We start from the raw sequence: 16,384 nt of genomic DNA on the forward strand, positions 1-16,384 counted from the left end.
GAGGATGTCATATTCAAAGTGTTGAAAATGGCTACTCAGGAGGCTGAGTTGGGAAGATCACTTGAGCCCAGAATGTCTTAGAAATTTCAGTTCCCACATTTTCATAGGTTTTACCTTTATAATTGCACAACGTTATCATGATAAAAGTCTATTAATAGAGATCTAGTCCTGACTCTGGTGAGAGTATGGTAAGGAGTAATCATTGTGGAATACATTAAGAGCATTCTTCATTTTTTAAAAAAATGATGTACTGTCTAAGGAAAATAAAGATTATATCCCAGAGACTGAGGCCCACTAAAAGACAGAGGTTTAACTTAATCATCAGATTACATGAGGCTTCTCTTGCCCTACAACCTACTGCCACAGCAACAGGGATTCAGTGTAATAACAGTGGGATACAGCTGAATAAGAAGTTCAAAGTCAGGAGGAGAGGCAAAACAAGGACACTAGGAGAACTTCATGACTTTAGCACTTACTACTGGAGAAAACACTAAACGAAGTTCAACATCTAGCTGATGAACATAAATCTTCACACTCAAGGTCTGTTTACTTCAGTTCCTATGACTTGATAGAAACGTCCAGTTTTCAACCAAAAAAAATTAAAGGGACTATCATAAGGCTAGAAAATGCACACACAAATACAAGCATCAGAAGTATACTCAGATATAAATCAAATGTTGGCATTATTAGACATGGAATTCAAAATATATATGAATAATGTGTTAAGGCTTTAATGGAAAAAGTAGGCAATATGCAAGAACGAATGGGTAATGTAAGCAGAGGAATGGAACTTCTAAGAAATAATCAAAAGGAAATTCCAAAAATCGAAAATGTAGTGATGGAAATAAAGAGTGCCATTTGGAGGGGGGCTATCATAATACTGGACAAACTAAAAAAGAGGGAGGAATGTCATCATCTTGGTAAAGAACCTACGGCTAACAGAAAATCTACACTTTAGCATCATCATCATACTTCGTGGTGAGAAACAAAAAAAATGAACAATTAACATCATAGTTAGTGGTGAGAAATTGGATATTTCTTGACAAGTATCAGGAAAATGCAAAGATGTCTATCTTACCACTCCTACTTAATATCACATTGGAAGTTCTATCTGTTGCAACAAGACAAGAAAATAAAATACATACATACTGGAAAGGAAGAAATAATATTGTCTTTTTATTTAAAATGATATTATGTGAAAATTCTCAAAGAATCAACAGAAATACTCAGAAGTAATGATCAAATTTAACAAGGTTACAGGGCACAAAGTAAATACACGAAAGTCAAATGTTTTCCTGTATACCAGTAAGGAACATTCAGAATTTGAAATAAAAAAGTAAGCCTTTTAAATAACTTTTACAATAATACCAAAAAAGAAAAATAAATACTTAGGTGTAAACATCATGAAAATGTGTGGGTGTCATATGGAGAAAACTACAAAACTCTGATAAATCAAAAAAGATAAAAGAACATGAAGATATGTTTCATCTTCATAGATTAGAATGTTCAGTATTGCTAAGATGTCACTTTCTCTCAACTTTGTCTATAGATTCAACACAATCCCAATCAATATCTCAGCCAGGTATAGTGGAGATATTGACAAACGTATTTCAAAGTTTATATGGAAAGGCAAAAGATCTAGAATTGCCAATACAATACTGAAGAAAATATAGTGTCCTGAAGAAAAACAAAAAGTTGAAGGATGTTACATAAAAACTAAAAATAAATAAATAAAGAAGGAATAAACCATGGACTTTTGCTAGTAACTATATATCAATATTAATCCATTAATTGTAACAATTATAGTAATGTAAGATACTCATCATAGGAGAAATTGGGGGTGAGGTTCACAGAAACTTTTTGCAGTTTCTTTGCAAGTTTTTAGAAAATCTAAAACTGTGCTAACATAGTCTATTAATTATATTAAAATGAAGAAGAAATAAATACTTTTTTCAGGCAAAATAAAAAAACTTGAAAGAATTAATTATTGGCAGACTTGCATAAAGGAAATGTTAAAAGAAGTTCTTCAGTTAAGAGAAGCATGAGATGTTAATTTTTAGACAAATTATGCAAGAAAGAGGATAATAATGTTAGCCAGTTGTGTTTTTATTATGTAAGTTATAGTTCATAGTAGTTAAAATTAGCTGCATTAGGCATTTTCTGCGTTTAAGAATCAAAGTTTATATGGGAGTAATTTTAAAACGTCTTTGACATAGGTTCCAAATCCCCTGCATTAATCCTCATGTTTTTCAAATTAATGACTTCTGCAAGTTTTGCAAACTCATTGGGGATAATTGAATCCTATTTGCATAGATATCAAAGCAGGTTGTCCTTGACTTGTTTTTGACAAGCTACTGACACTGATCGACAGAAAGAAGATAGTTAAACAGAAAATAAAATGCCTCTTTTCTTAGAAGGCACAATGCTTGCTATGCAAAATAAATTATTATTCTTACTTAATTTGGGGAATAATAATTAACATTTTAAAAATTGGCAGTTAGTTTTAAGTTGAGGAAAAATTTAAATACTCTAGAGTATGTTAGTGTCAGACACTGTGAATCTAAGTGAAAATATTTTACTTGCACATTTATATTCATTAGTGTCTTGGGGGAAAAGAGGAAAAAGTCTCTTTTGTCAAAGAAAAGAATTTTTACCACCCTTTAAAATAGTGCTGAGGAAAAATACTGACAGAAGACTTTTGTTATAACTTGTTTATTAAATCTACCTCTATGTAGACAAAGTGAAGTGGAAATTTTTCTTTAGAGAATACATTTGCTTGAATTAGTCATAATATTTTAGAAATTGTGTATTTTGTTGGGCAAACATACCACTTCATATCCCTAAAGAATAAATGTTTTCAAGGAATAGTACTGTTCTTTTGTCTAGAGCTAAATGCAAAATAAAAACTATTAAAAAAAACAAACAAACACTTTCAACAAAACAGTGAAATTAGGGAGAGGAATACAAGGACTGACAGGGCTATCATACTATCCTTTCTCTCATCTTGCTCAGAATATTCTATAAGAAATACATCTTTAATATATTTACTTGGTCCTCACAGGGTGTGAGCGGGATTACAGGAGATGATATTATAATATATATATAAATGTCGTTTGTTTGATGACTCTTAATCATCCCTCAAGATCCAATATCACCTCCTCCATGTGGTCTCCTTTCTTTGGATGTCCCCAGCATTCCACTTGTTCCAACAACACAGCAAGAGACATATTGTATTCATTTGCCCATCCAAGTCCTCTGTACCCAATAGGTGCTCAGTAAATTTTGAATGTGTAAATCTCTCAGTGTAAGAGTAATGAGATTAGGGACTGTGTTTTATTAACTTTACACTTACTTAAATAAACTTTATTTATTACTGCTGTATCTCCAGCTCTTAGTATTTTCCTACACTTAATAGATGTTAAAAGATGCCTATTAAGTGGAAGAACCAGTGAAAAATTATAAAGGCTAAAATGTGCAGTGCATAATTATTATTACTAACTCAAATCCAAGTTTGCTGTGCTCCAAAGATCTTACCAGCTAACCTGTATTATTACCTATTATGTGTCTCATGCCTATCTCTGGTTCATTAACTCCAATCTTAAATTTTTATCACATACTTCCTAAATACCTTCTGGGTATTCTCCCAGCTTTACAGAGTAAAGACATATAAATTGAATTTCTATCTACATGTCTTCATTTTTGTTTTTGATAAGGAGACCTCAATTTATTTAATTATTCATCATTCCATGAGTTTTTTGGCTTCATCCATTTTTTTTATGCCAACACTTTCTACTTACAGTCAAATCAGCTGAGGATATTTCCACATTCTCACTTCTGACCTTTTTCCATTCCTTCTGGAAATGTGTAGTTAAGGCCTCAAAATCTTTTATCCTGAACTTCTGTTAGTTTTTCTACTTGCTTTAATTTTCTTGGACTACTACGTGAATCTTGTACCTGTCCTCTCTGCTTCCAGTTCCTCAACTACCCTTCCCAATTCAATCTGTTCTTTTAAAATACAAGCACACGTCATTTTTATTGTGCTTTGCTTTACTGTGCTTCACAAATACTTTGTTATTTACAAATCTAAGATTTATGGTAGTGCTACATCAAACAACACTATTGGTGCCATTTTTCCAATGCTTACTTCATGTGTCTGTGTTACATTTTGGTAATTTTCATGATATTTCAAACTTTTAAATTCTTATTATATCTGTTATGATGAACTGCAATCAGTGATAACTGGTGTTACTGTGTCTGGAATTGGTGGGTTCTTGGGCTCACTGATTTCAAGAACGAAGCTGCGGACCCTCGCGGTGAGTGTTACAGTTCTTAAAGGTGGCGTGTCTGGAGTTTGTTCCTTCTGATGTTCAGATGTGTTCAGAGTTTCTTCCTTCTGGTGGGTTCATGGTCATGCTGGCTTCAGGAGTGAAGCTGCAGACCTTCGCAGTGAGTGTTACAGCTCTTAAGATGGCACGTCTGGAGTTGTTCATTCCTCCCGTCCGGAGTTGTTCATCCCTCCCGGTGGGTTCGTGGTCTCGCTGGCTTCAGGAGTGAAGCTGCAGACCTTCGCGGTGAGTGTTACAGCTCCTAAAGGTGACGTGGACCTAGAGTGAGCAGCAGCAAGATTTATTGCGAAGAGCAAAAGAACAAAGCTTCTACAGAGTAGAAGGGGACCCAAGCGGGTTGCCGCTGCTGGCTCTGGCAGCCTGCTTTTATTCCCTTATCTGGCCCCACCCACATCCTGCTGATTGGTCCATTTTACAGAGAGCTGATCGGTCTGTTTTGACAAGGTGCTGATTGGTGTGTTTACAATCCCTGAGCTAGACACAGAGTGCTGATTGGTGTATTTACAATCCTCTAGCTAGACATAAAAGTTCTCCAAGTCCCCACTAGATTAGCTAGACACAGAGTGCTGATTAGTGCATTTACAATCCTTTAGCTAGCCATAAAAGTTCTCCAAGTCCCCACTAGATGGGCTAGACATAGAGCACTGATTGGTGCATTTACAAACCTTTAGCTAGACACAGAGTGCTGATTGGTGCATTTATAATCCTCTAGCTAGACATTAAAGTTCTCCAAGTCCCCACTAGATTAGCTAGACACAGAGCACAGATTGGTGTGTTTAGAAACCTTTAGCTAGACACAGAGTGCTGATTGGTGCATTTATAATCCTCTAGCTAGACATAAAAGTTCTCCAAGTCCCTACCAGATTAGGTAGACACAGAGTACTGATTGGTGCGTTTACAAACCTTTAGCTAGACACAGAGTGCTGATTGGTGCATTTACAATCCTCTAGCTAGACATAAAAGTTCTCCAAGTCCCCACCAGATTAGCTAGATACAGAGTGCTGATTGGTGCATCCACAAACCCCAAGCTAGACACAGAGTGCTGATTGATGCATATACAATCCTCCAGCTAGACATAAAAGTTCTCCAAGACCCCACCCCACTCAGGAGTCCAGCTGGCTTCGCCTAGTGGATCCCGTGCTAGGGCCGCGGGCAGAGTTGCCCGCCAGTCCCATGCTGCGCGCCCGTGATCCTCAGCACTTGGGTGGTTGATGGGACTGGGCGCTGTGGAGCAGGGGGCAGCGCCCGCCGGGGAGGCTCCAGCCATGTGGGATCCTACCACAGGGGGGCTCGGGCATGGTGGGCTGCAGGTCCCGAGCCCTTCCCCACGGGGAGGTGGCTGGGGCCCAGCGAGAATTCGCGTGCGGCACCGGTGGGCCAGCAGTGCTGGGGTAGCCTGGCGTACCCTCTGCAGCTGCTAGACCGGGTGCTAAGCCCCTCACTGCCTGGGGCCAGCTGCGCAAGTACGGGGCCTGCTGAGCCCACACCCACCCGGAGCTCGCGCTGGCCCGCGAGCACCGCGTGCAGCCTGGGTTCCCGCCCGTGCCTCTCCCTCCACACCTCCCCGCAAGCAGAGGGAGCCAGGTCCGGCCTCACCCAGCCCAGACAGGGGCTCCCACAGTGCAGCAGTGGGCTGAAGGGCTCCTCAAGTGTGGCCCGAGTGGATGGCGAGGTCCAAGAGGTGCTGAGAGTGAGCGAGGGCTGCTAGCACGTTGTCACTTCTCATTACTATTCTAATTGTTTTGGGGCACCACAGATTGTGCCCTTATAAGATGATAAGCTTAATTGATAAATGTTGTATCTGTTCTGACTTCTCCACTGACTGGCTGTTCCCACATTCCACTCCCTCTTCTCAGGCCTTCCTATTGTCCAAGACACAACAGTATTGAAATTAGATTAAGTAACAACCCTATAATGGCCACTAAGTGTTCAAGTGAAAGAAAAAGTTGCACGTCTCCCACTTTAATCAAAAGCTAGAAATTATTAAGCTTAACAAGGAAGTTATGTTGAAACCTGAGACAGCCTGAAAGCTAGAATTTTGTGCCAGTTAGTCAAGTTGTAAATGCAAAGGAAAAGCTCTTGAATGAAATTAAAAGTGCTACTCCAGTGAACACATGATGATTAAAAGGGGGAAACAGCCTTATTGTTGATACAGAAACACTTTTAGTGGTTTGGATAGAAGATTAAAACAGCCAACACATTCCCTTAAACCAAAACCTAATCCAGAGCAAGGCCCTAACTCTCTTCAATTCCGTGAAGGCTAAGAGTGGTGGGAAAACTGCAGAAGAAATGTGTGAATCTAGCTGCGGTTGGTTTATGAGGTTTTAGGGAAAAAAAATCCATTTCCATAACCTTAAAGGACAAAGTAAAGTGACCAGTGCTGATGTAGAAGCTGCAGCAAATTATCCAGAAGATTTATCTAAGATAATTGATGAAGGTGACTACATCCAAGAACAGATTTTCAATGTAGATGAAACAGATGCAGATACAGTCTAGGAATTTCATCTCTTGGAAGCAGATGCAGTCTAGGAATTTCATAGCTAGAGAGGAGAAGCCAATGTCTGACTTCAAAACTTCTAAAGATAGCCTGACTGTCTTTTTACAGGCTAAGCACCTGGTGACATTAAGTTGAAGCCAATGCTCATTTACCATTCTAAAAATACTAGGGCCCTTAAGAATTTATCATGCTCATTAGCATATAACCTACTATTGTTGCTGGTCCATTTATTAGCCCTCTCTTGTTTTATTGAGTTATTTTTTTTTACCCCCATTGCTATCCCTATTTAGCCTTTCAAGAGCAACCATTTTAAGAGGTTTAATATATAATCTTTTATTTGTATGTGTTTTCATCAAGCTATCATTATATAAAGGTATTGTGCTTTGGAACACATTCTGTCTTTTCCATTTTCATTCAGTATTATGTTTTTTGCAGCATTATTACATTTCAGTGTGTGTAACTAGTCTGCCATTTCGAATGGCTGCATCTTACTCTCAATCCACTATTTACACCACAGCCGGAGTAATCTTTAAAAATGCAAATCTGATCATGTCATGCAGCTGTTTAATATCTGTTGGTGATTTTTCATTTGACTTAGGATATATTCAAAACTTCTTACCATGTCTGTAAGGCCTTGCAGGATTTGGGCAGTGTCTGGTTAGTAAGTCTCATGCTTTGCCTTCTTCCCTTTGGTCTCTGCGTTTCAACCACACTGGCCTGAACTTCCTCAGATCTGTTACGCTTCCACTTTTGTTATTTACACCCAGCAATCTTTCTTCCTTCAAGTATCAGTCTAAATTTTGCTTCCTCGGATAAGTATTCCATGACTGGCCAACTGAATCAGAAGCTCAAGGTTTAAAAACTCTTTAACATTATTTACTTTTGGTTACACTTTATATAATCTTTACTTATATTTGTTTATGTGTTTAATTCTTTAATATTTATCTTACCCACTACCATGTCAGTTCCACAAAGGCTGGGGCCGGGTTTATTTGTTCCTCAGTCATTCTTGTTTCTACCTATGGTAAGCCCTCAATAAAAAAGTGTTCAATGATTTACATGGGAGAAGTGACTTAACCAAGGTCATAAAACTAATTAAAGTCAAATCCAGACAAGAACTCAGCATCTTTCCTCTTCCTGTACTTGGCATTCTTTGAACATATTGACATTCTGTATTCTTATGTCCATTCCAGCTCTTTACACACAATAGGTGCTCAATAACTACTTCAGAAAAACATAAAATAAGCAAAGAATGGAATTGTGGATTATATAGCTTTATATCTATGTCAAAGAGCTACTGGCTATTATGTGAAATCTCCAAATCTTTAAATTCATTGGTAAAATAGTTGTCATTGATATTCTTGTTAAGTTTATAAGTAGACATTACATTTTCTTTACGTTTTTTACCAGGTTGAAGACTGCTTCCTCTGATGTCATAAAGTCAGAGAGCCACATTGAGAAATGTCTGTTAAAATGTGTCTGTTAAAAATGTGTAGAAATGTGTGTCTGTTAAAATGTGTAGAAAATTCTGTTAAAATGTGTAGCAGGCTAAGTTTCAAACTGCAACTGAATAGAGAGAATCAATCTATGCATGTTCAGTTTGTGCTCATTTTAATAAGGAAAGAGACTGATGACCTCTCTACTTAAAAGAGGATGGATGGATGCACATTTTTAAGAATATTTATTTTACCTCAGGAGAACTAAAATAATAACCTATCCTTCTTTCCAACTTGGTCTCTGCCTGAGCAGGTTTTATCAATGGACCTGTCACAATACTGAAATTGGGAGCTCTTGCTATGTTGTTTTGTAAATCCAATTATCTTCAATCCTTGCCATTTCAGCAAAGAAACAAACAAACAAAAAAGCTTTTAAAGAAGGTATCAAATAGCATTTTTAAATTTATTTTTCAGTGGTATCAGGGAAATTGCCATGTCTTCACCAAGTGATATAAATCTATATTACTCATTGAATCCATGCCTTGAAAACTAGAAATGATTTTTTTTCTGTTATACTAAAAAAGTTAAATAACTTGGAAAGTAGTACTATTTTGACTATTGGCAGTACTGGTAGGTATGTAAATAAATAAATATAGCCCCATTTCAGTGTGACTGAAGGTGGCAGATCAATGAGACCTTTGTCCCATTAGCCTGCCCTAGTATCTGATGTTCCTCAAGCTGAGACTTAATTCTTTTGGTTTCAGGTACTGTATTTGTAAGATTCTCTCATTCACAAAATTCTATCAAATTTTCAGGGTTTACCCATTTATTAGTTATTTTAACTTCACATCATAACTCTGACATCACATAGAAGTTATTAATACCCAATGATAGAAAAGAAAACTGAATCTCAACACAGCAACAACGTGGGCCTTCTGACTTGAGTCTAGAGCCTTTCACCAACATCAAGTAGTACTAATGATATTTTACTGCAAGTATTTTAACTGGGGCTATTATGAGTTCATTTCCCTTATCTCATCTCTTCTTCCTTCCATGCAATTTTTTTTCAGACAACTTCTCGTTTATGTTGTTTTGTAAGCATCCCTCCCACCAGGTTCTGGCTTTGTTTTTTGTGATTTATTTCTATTGGCTCCATCATGACCTCTCAGGGCACTTGGAAGATCCTGTTGTAAAGCTCTAAAGCTCCTGACAGTCTATCTGTTGGGATTCGAAAAAATAAAGAAGTCAACATTAGGTAAGATAAGAATAAAATTCCCCTCAAAAAAAAAAAGAATAAAATTAAAGAAGAAAAAAGAGTATGGTGGGCCTTTGCCTCTGACCTCTGGGTAGTTTCAAAGATGAGTTCAGGGATAGAGTTGCAGCTGCAGATATGAACCAGGTCTTCAGAGAGGTGACAGAAAGAACTAAAGGGAGAGAGAGAAATGTAAATTTGCATTAATTGAAATTTTTTTAGTCACAGTGGCAATACCGTAATACAGTAGTCTAAGCTAAAACAGGAAATTCACTGGATCATATCACAAGATGGAAAACCAGAGTGGGTTAGGGTAAATGGAAACTGGCTTAGGGACAGCTGTGGCCAGGGACTTAAATGGCAGGATGGTGTCCACTTCTCATTTTTACTCTTATCTGTAGAGTATCTTACTCTACTCTTTTTTCTAATATTGCACAAGAGGAATGTAGAAGAGAGATTTTTTTAAACAGACCTCAGTTTTGGACTCAAGTTTCTTAACTGTATGAACAGAGATGAAAGGAATACTCTTTTCCCAACTAGAGTTTGAAACTTTTAGGAGAGGACTCTGATAGATCCATGTTGGGTCATACACCAACTCCTTGGACCCATCAACATGAAAAGGTATGATGAGTTTTGTGTTAGACCAATTTGTAGCCAGGGAGACAGGGCTGATTTCCACAGGAAAGAGGGCTGGTACATTTATTGCCTTTTGGACCAAGTATAGACTACAGAAAACTAAGTATGCTATGCCAAGGGCTTGAAATTTATCCTACATGCATGGTTTATTTATTGGAACATTTAAAGTGGGAACATAATCAGCTTTACCTTTTAAAAATACAATTCTGGCAGCAATGTAAAGGATGAAATCGAGATTTTTAAAGACAAGAGATAGGTATCTTAGGATACTATTCCGCAAGTGTAGATTAGATGTAATGATGGCCAGGTGGGGTGGCTCATGCCTGTAATTCCAGCACTTTCAGCACTTTGAGAGGCTGAGGTGGGTGGATGGCTTGAGCCCAGGACTTTGAGGCTAGCCTGGGCAATGTGGTGAAACCTTGTCTCTTCAAAAAATACAACAATTAGCCCAACATGGTGGCATGCACCTGTGGTCCCAGCTACTCGGGAGGCTGAGGTGAGAGGATCACTTGAGCCCAGGAGGTCAAGGCTGCAATGAGCCGTGATCATGCCACTGCACTCCAGCCTGAGTGACAGAGTGAGAGTCTGTCTCAAAAAAAAAAAAAATGCAATGGTGATGATAAGAAAGACTTTAGCAGTGTTTGTACAGAGGAGTGGTTTGAAGATAGAATCTACAAGATGTCAGGGCTTGAAAATGAAGAGTAGGAGGATAAGAGAAAGAAACAACTCTCATATTTCTAACTTGTGTGATCGCATGGATGACAGCATAGTTCACAATGCATGGAAAACATGAGGAAAAGCGGATTTGGTAACAAGTTTTTTAAAAAATAAAATCTTCCCAATTTTGACCTCTGGATGACTGGGTAGGATTATAAGCTTTCCTGTGCCCAGAGAAAGAATGTATTAGTCATATTTTCCTTTGTCTTCAGAGTAATTGAGATCATTCAGCAGATAAAGTGTGGTCAAAGAGTAACTGCAGACCTTTCAAAAGTGTCTGTGACTAGAGTATCAATAAGGATAGTGCTTTGATGGACAGACAGCCTCTTTCTCTCCAGTCATTGAACCTCAAATCTGTATCCTCCATGATTCCTTTGTCATAGAGATGCTAGTTCTTCAAATAATACATGCATTTTTCTTTGCCCATATGTGTGTATATGCATAGGTGCGCGTGCCTGCTAAATAACTGCACATGACTTTTAAAATCTTCTGCAAATGTTGAAGCAAAGAGTAGCAAGGGTGGACATGGGAAATGTGTCTATAAGGACCTCAATGAAGAGCTTAGAAATTGCCCATGATCAGACATCTGAGATTCTGAAATGGTCTCAGACCTGATTTATATATTTCTAGTGGATATATTTACTCATGATGTTCTCCTGCTCATGCTGTCACAGAATCTGTAATAATCACTTAGGTTTACCAGCAGTATAATGAGATCATCTTGACTTTGTTAAATATTTCTCATTTTTAACTGGATCTCATTATCTTAAGCTAATACAATACATTTGTTTTTTTCCCCTCAGTATTTATACCCATAAATAATATGAAGAATGTTAGCACAAACTTTCTTAGCAACAGTTTTCATAAGCTACCCAGTATGATCTTGTAAGGCTCTGACATTAAGCAGTCTCAGTTATTTTTACCTGGAGGATTTGTGTTTCTGAGTATCTCTCTTCCAGACCAGGGATTGGCAAACTATGGCCTATAGGCTATTTGGGTTTTTTTCTTTTTAATGTTTCATTGGAATACAACCATGCTCATTTTTTGTGTATTATTTATGGATGTTTTAATGCTATTAATGGCAGAATTGAACAGTTTTTACAGAAACCAATTAGCCTGAAAAGCCTAAAATATTTGCTAGCTCATCCTTTGTAGAAAAGATTTGCTGACCTCTGTTGTAAACTACAATTTGATAATAGGAGATCCTGATGATAACTAACATTCTCATTACATGAATATAAGATTGAAATGATGAAATACTCTCTCTTTTTAAAAATTTCGCTCCTTTGGATGTATACCCAGAAGTGGAATTGCTGGATCATATGACAGTTCTCTTTAGTATGTCAAAGAGATATCTGCACTTTTATGTTCTTTGAAGCACTAATCCCAATGACCAATATATGAAATCTACCCTAGTGTCCATCAATGGATGAATAGGTAAATAAATTATAGTCTATACACAATAGTATTAGAGATATACTATTCAGCCTGAAAAAAAGAAGAAAATTCTGTTCTTTTTGATAACATGGTGGACCATGCTAAGTGAAATAAGCCAAACACTCATATGTGGAATCTAAAACAATGGAATTCATGGAAGCAGAAAGCAGAATGGTGGTTACCAGAGGCTAGGGATGGGGGAAACGGGAAGATGTTGGTCAAAGGGTACGAAGTTTCTCTTAGATCTACTGAGCAATGAGTTAACTATAGTTAATAATAATGTGTATTTCAAAATTGCTAAGTATTGAAAATATTTTCCACCTTCCGTCAGCTTCTTTTCTTCATGCAATTCAAACTTTTCCATGATGTATACAACTTTCATTGAATTTGCTGCATCGTCTTCACAGACAGTGATATAAGTTGACTAACACCACCAGTATACATGTGTTTTAGAGGTGTTTATGACTTCTTTGGAAAAATTGAAAAATAAATAGGTCAGATTATGTTTCATCACTGTCCTGCTATTTTTCTCTACAATGGAAAATTATTTTGCCTTCATATCATTTTTGAGAAGAGCTAAAAATCCAAACATTTATGTTCAAGGGGCAACTCCTTTTTGCTATTCTCTGTGCTTTCTAATCTCAACTTATTTCTAGGGTAACAGAGATGTCACAATTATATCACCCTAACAAGCCAAATCTTTATCATATCGCTGTGTCTGGCTGCATGAGTCATAAGGTCATGACTCTGGACTGAAAGCACATTTAGTAATACAATATAAAATTTCTCATTCAGTACTTACCTTTACATAATCGTGGTTCTTGTTTAGGCAAAATGGGCTCTCTTTATAAGAGAAAAAAATAAAAGTTAAAATACAAATGCAAAGATTAAAAAAAAATCCTTTGCTAAAACAGAGGAGAGAGAAACTAGTAGTCAGAATCTGAAAACATGGGGAAGAAGTTTCACATAGAGTTCTGGGTTCAGTTTGAATCCCAGCTCTATGACTTACCAGCTATGTGACCTATCTAAGATCCATTCTTTACCCATAATGTGGGGATAATAATAGACCCTATTTAATCTAGTTTTAGAGTAGATTATAAGAGTAATTGTACATGAGTCACTTAGCATAGAGCCTGACATTTAACAAGGGTTCGATAAATGTTAGCCCTAATAATAGTAATAATAATACCTCCTTGTAAGAGTTCCTCATCTACTCTCAGGAAATAAATTATGTGCCAGGAGACACTGGAGCAACATCTGTATAGACACATTTATCTAGTTGGGGGACCGCATATTTAATGGTCTGTCAGAATGGATAGCTACACAAAAGGTTGACACACTGAGACCTGCCTAAACAGGAAGTGTGGGACAAACCTGACAGGCCTAGGGAAGACAGTCTCAGAAGTGATTAGCTCCACACTGTTTTTAATTACATGCACTCTCTTTAGTTAGAAAGATGATGTTATTAAGTAAGTAGAATTATTGTACTTAGAAAAAATTTCAAAAATGGCCACTGATTTATTTTAAAATAGGTGGATTACTGATAGTTTTATGAACATAAATTTGAAATATTTATTATATTTTATTGGAGATATTAATTTTAATAATAAATACATAAAGAAAAATCTTTTATATTTGAGTATTGCCATTGAATTGATATTTCTCAATTCTCAACAATGACTAAATAATCTAAATGTGTACATCTTCTCAAATAATTAAACAGTCACAGAAAAAAATAGTTTAAAAACCTCATCATCCCTGACTCCATAGAGCTTAGTCTGTTGATGGGGAAATACTTCAGTTGGATAATCATAAAAACAAATAAAATATTTAAGTGTTTAGGAGTCATGTTACATGCTGCTGTCATCATGTGTAATAGTGGGATTTGGCCTTGTCATTCATTCAATAACTATTTTAGAGCTTTTGTTCCTTGCCAGACATTGTTCTAGCTGCTTGAAATACCATAGTGAATAAGGCAGATACAGTTTTACTCTTATGGAAATTTTAACTAGCAGATGCTCAGAAAGGATAGGAAATATGTTGGAGGTTATATATTTAGAAAGTAGGAGATCCAAAATTCACACTTAGATCAATCCAGTGCCAAAACCTATGTCATTAACCACTGTCATCTATTCTGTCTTCCCAATTTTATCTAAATGCAGTTTAGTGAGTATTTGTCTTTTGTCTGTTTATCTGACCAACAAATGAATATCCTTCTCATATTGGAACATTCCCCACATTTTATGTGAGTCTTAATGCTCAGCAGGGGCTGCCTCTCACCATGGACACTGAAAAGCTAGATACTCCTTTTCTGAATCAACCATGAAGAAATGGGTTGGGCACAGTTAATAATTAATAAGCAAAATAAATAAATAAAAAACAAAGCTGGAGGCATCACGTTACCCAAATTGAAACTATACTACACAGCTACAGTAACCCAAACAGCATGACACTGGCACAAAAACAGACATATAAACCAATGGAACATAATAGAGAGCCCAGAAATAAGGCCACACACCTACGACCATCTGATCTTCAACTAAGCTGACAAAAACAAGCAGTGGGAAAAAGACTGCCTATTCAAAAAATGGTGAGGGTATAACTGCCTGGCCATATGCAGAGGATTGAAGTTGGACTACTTCCTTATACCATATACAAAAATAAACTCAAGATGGATTAAAGACTTGAATGTAAAACCCCAAAGTGTAAAAACCCTGGAAGACAACCTAGGCACTACCATCCTGGACATAGAAACGAGCAGAGATTTCATGACATAGATACCAAAGGCAATTGCAACAAAAGCAAAAATTGACAAATGGGATCTAATTAAACTAAAGAGCTTCTGCACAACAAAAGAAACTCTCAACAGAGTAAACAGACAAACTAAAACCTGAGAGAACATATTTGCAAACTATGCATCTGACAAAGTTCTAAAATTCAGCATCTATATGGAACTTAAACAAATTTACAAGGGAAAAAACAAACAACCTCATTAAAAAGTGTGCAAAGGCCATGAAAAGACACTTTTCAAAAGAAGACATACATGGAGCCAACAAGCATATGAAAAAAAGCTCAATATCACTGATCATTAGGGAAACGCAAATCAAACTACAAAGAGATACCATCTCACACAGGTCAGAATGGCTATAGAAAAAGTCAAGAAATAACTGATGCCAAGAAAAAGGAATGCTTATATACTGTTGGTAGGAGTGTAAATTAGTTCAACCGTTGTGGAGAGCATTATGGTGATTCCTCAAAAAGCTAAAAGCAGAGCTACCATTCAATCCAGCAATCCCATTAGTCAGTATATATCCAGAGGAATTTAAATCATTCTACCATAAAGACAAATACACAGAAATGTTCATTGCAGAACTATCCACAACATAAAAGACATTAAATCCACCTAAATACTCACCAGTGACAGATTCCATAAAGAAAATGTGGTACATATACACTATGGAACACTATGCAGCCACAAAAAAGAATGAGATCATGTCTTCCATCCAGGAACATGGATGGAGCTGGAGGCCATTATCCTTGACGAACTAACACAGGAAGAGAAAACCAAATACTGCATATTCACAGTTATAGGTGGAAGATAAATGATAAGAACTCCTGAACACAAAGAAGGGAACAACACACACTGGGGTCTACTTGAGGGTAGAGGGTGGGAGGAGGGAGAGGAGTATAAAAAATAACCATTGGATATGAGGCTTAATACTTGGGTGATGAAATAATCTATACAACAAACCCCTCTGACACAAGTTTACTTATGTAACAAACCTGCACATGTACTCCCAAACCTAAAATAAAAGTTAACAAAAGAAGAAAATAAAATATTAGAGTCCACTGAAAAATAAGAACACGTTAGGTTCCAGAATGTATTATTTTGATTCTATTATTATTATTAAATCCTTCACTTTTCTCACTGGATATGTTCAGTAAAGCAATACAATTTCAAAATATCAGAAAAAAGGACTTCACTCACTGCTATGGACTGAATATTTGTGTCCCCCAAAATTCATGGGTTGAAACCTATTCCCCCAGGTGATGGTATTTGAAG

At 36.9% G+C, this 16,384-nt stretch overlaps 1 long non-coding RNA gene across 3 annotated transcripts in view; it reads right to left on the minus strand.

The window, feature by feature from the left end:
- Positions 1–539: 539 nt before the first annotated feature.
- Positions 540–16,384, minus strand: part of LOC104001310 (uncharacterized) — a 49,579-nt gene continuing 33,734 nt past the window's right edge. Inside the window, exons 3-5 of one of the 3 annotated variants that reach the window (XR_010147660.1) lie at positions 13,124–13,164; positions 9,620–9,703; positions 540–4,604 (exon numbers count right to left, since the gene is read on the minus strand). This is a non-coding gene — a long non-coding RNA (uncharacterized LOC104001310). The remainder of the gene's footprint in view (positions 4,605–9,619; positions 9,704–13,123; positions 13,165–16,384) is intronic. The other 2 variants (XR_010147661.1, XR_001707520.4) reach the window with 2 other exon arrangements.

Source organism: Pan troglodytes, chromosome 9 (genome assembly GCF_028858775.2).
Source record: "Pan troglodytes isolate AG18354 chromosome 9, NHGRI_mPanTro3-v2.0_pri, whole genome shotgun sequence".
Taxonomy (NCBI): Eukaryota; Metazoa; Chordata; class Mammalia; order Primates; family Hominidae; genus Pan; species Pan troglodytes.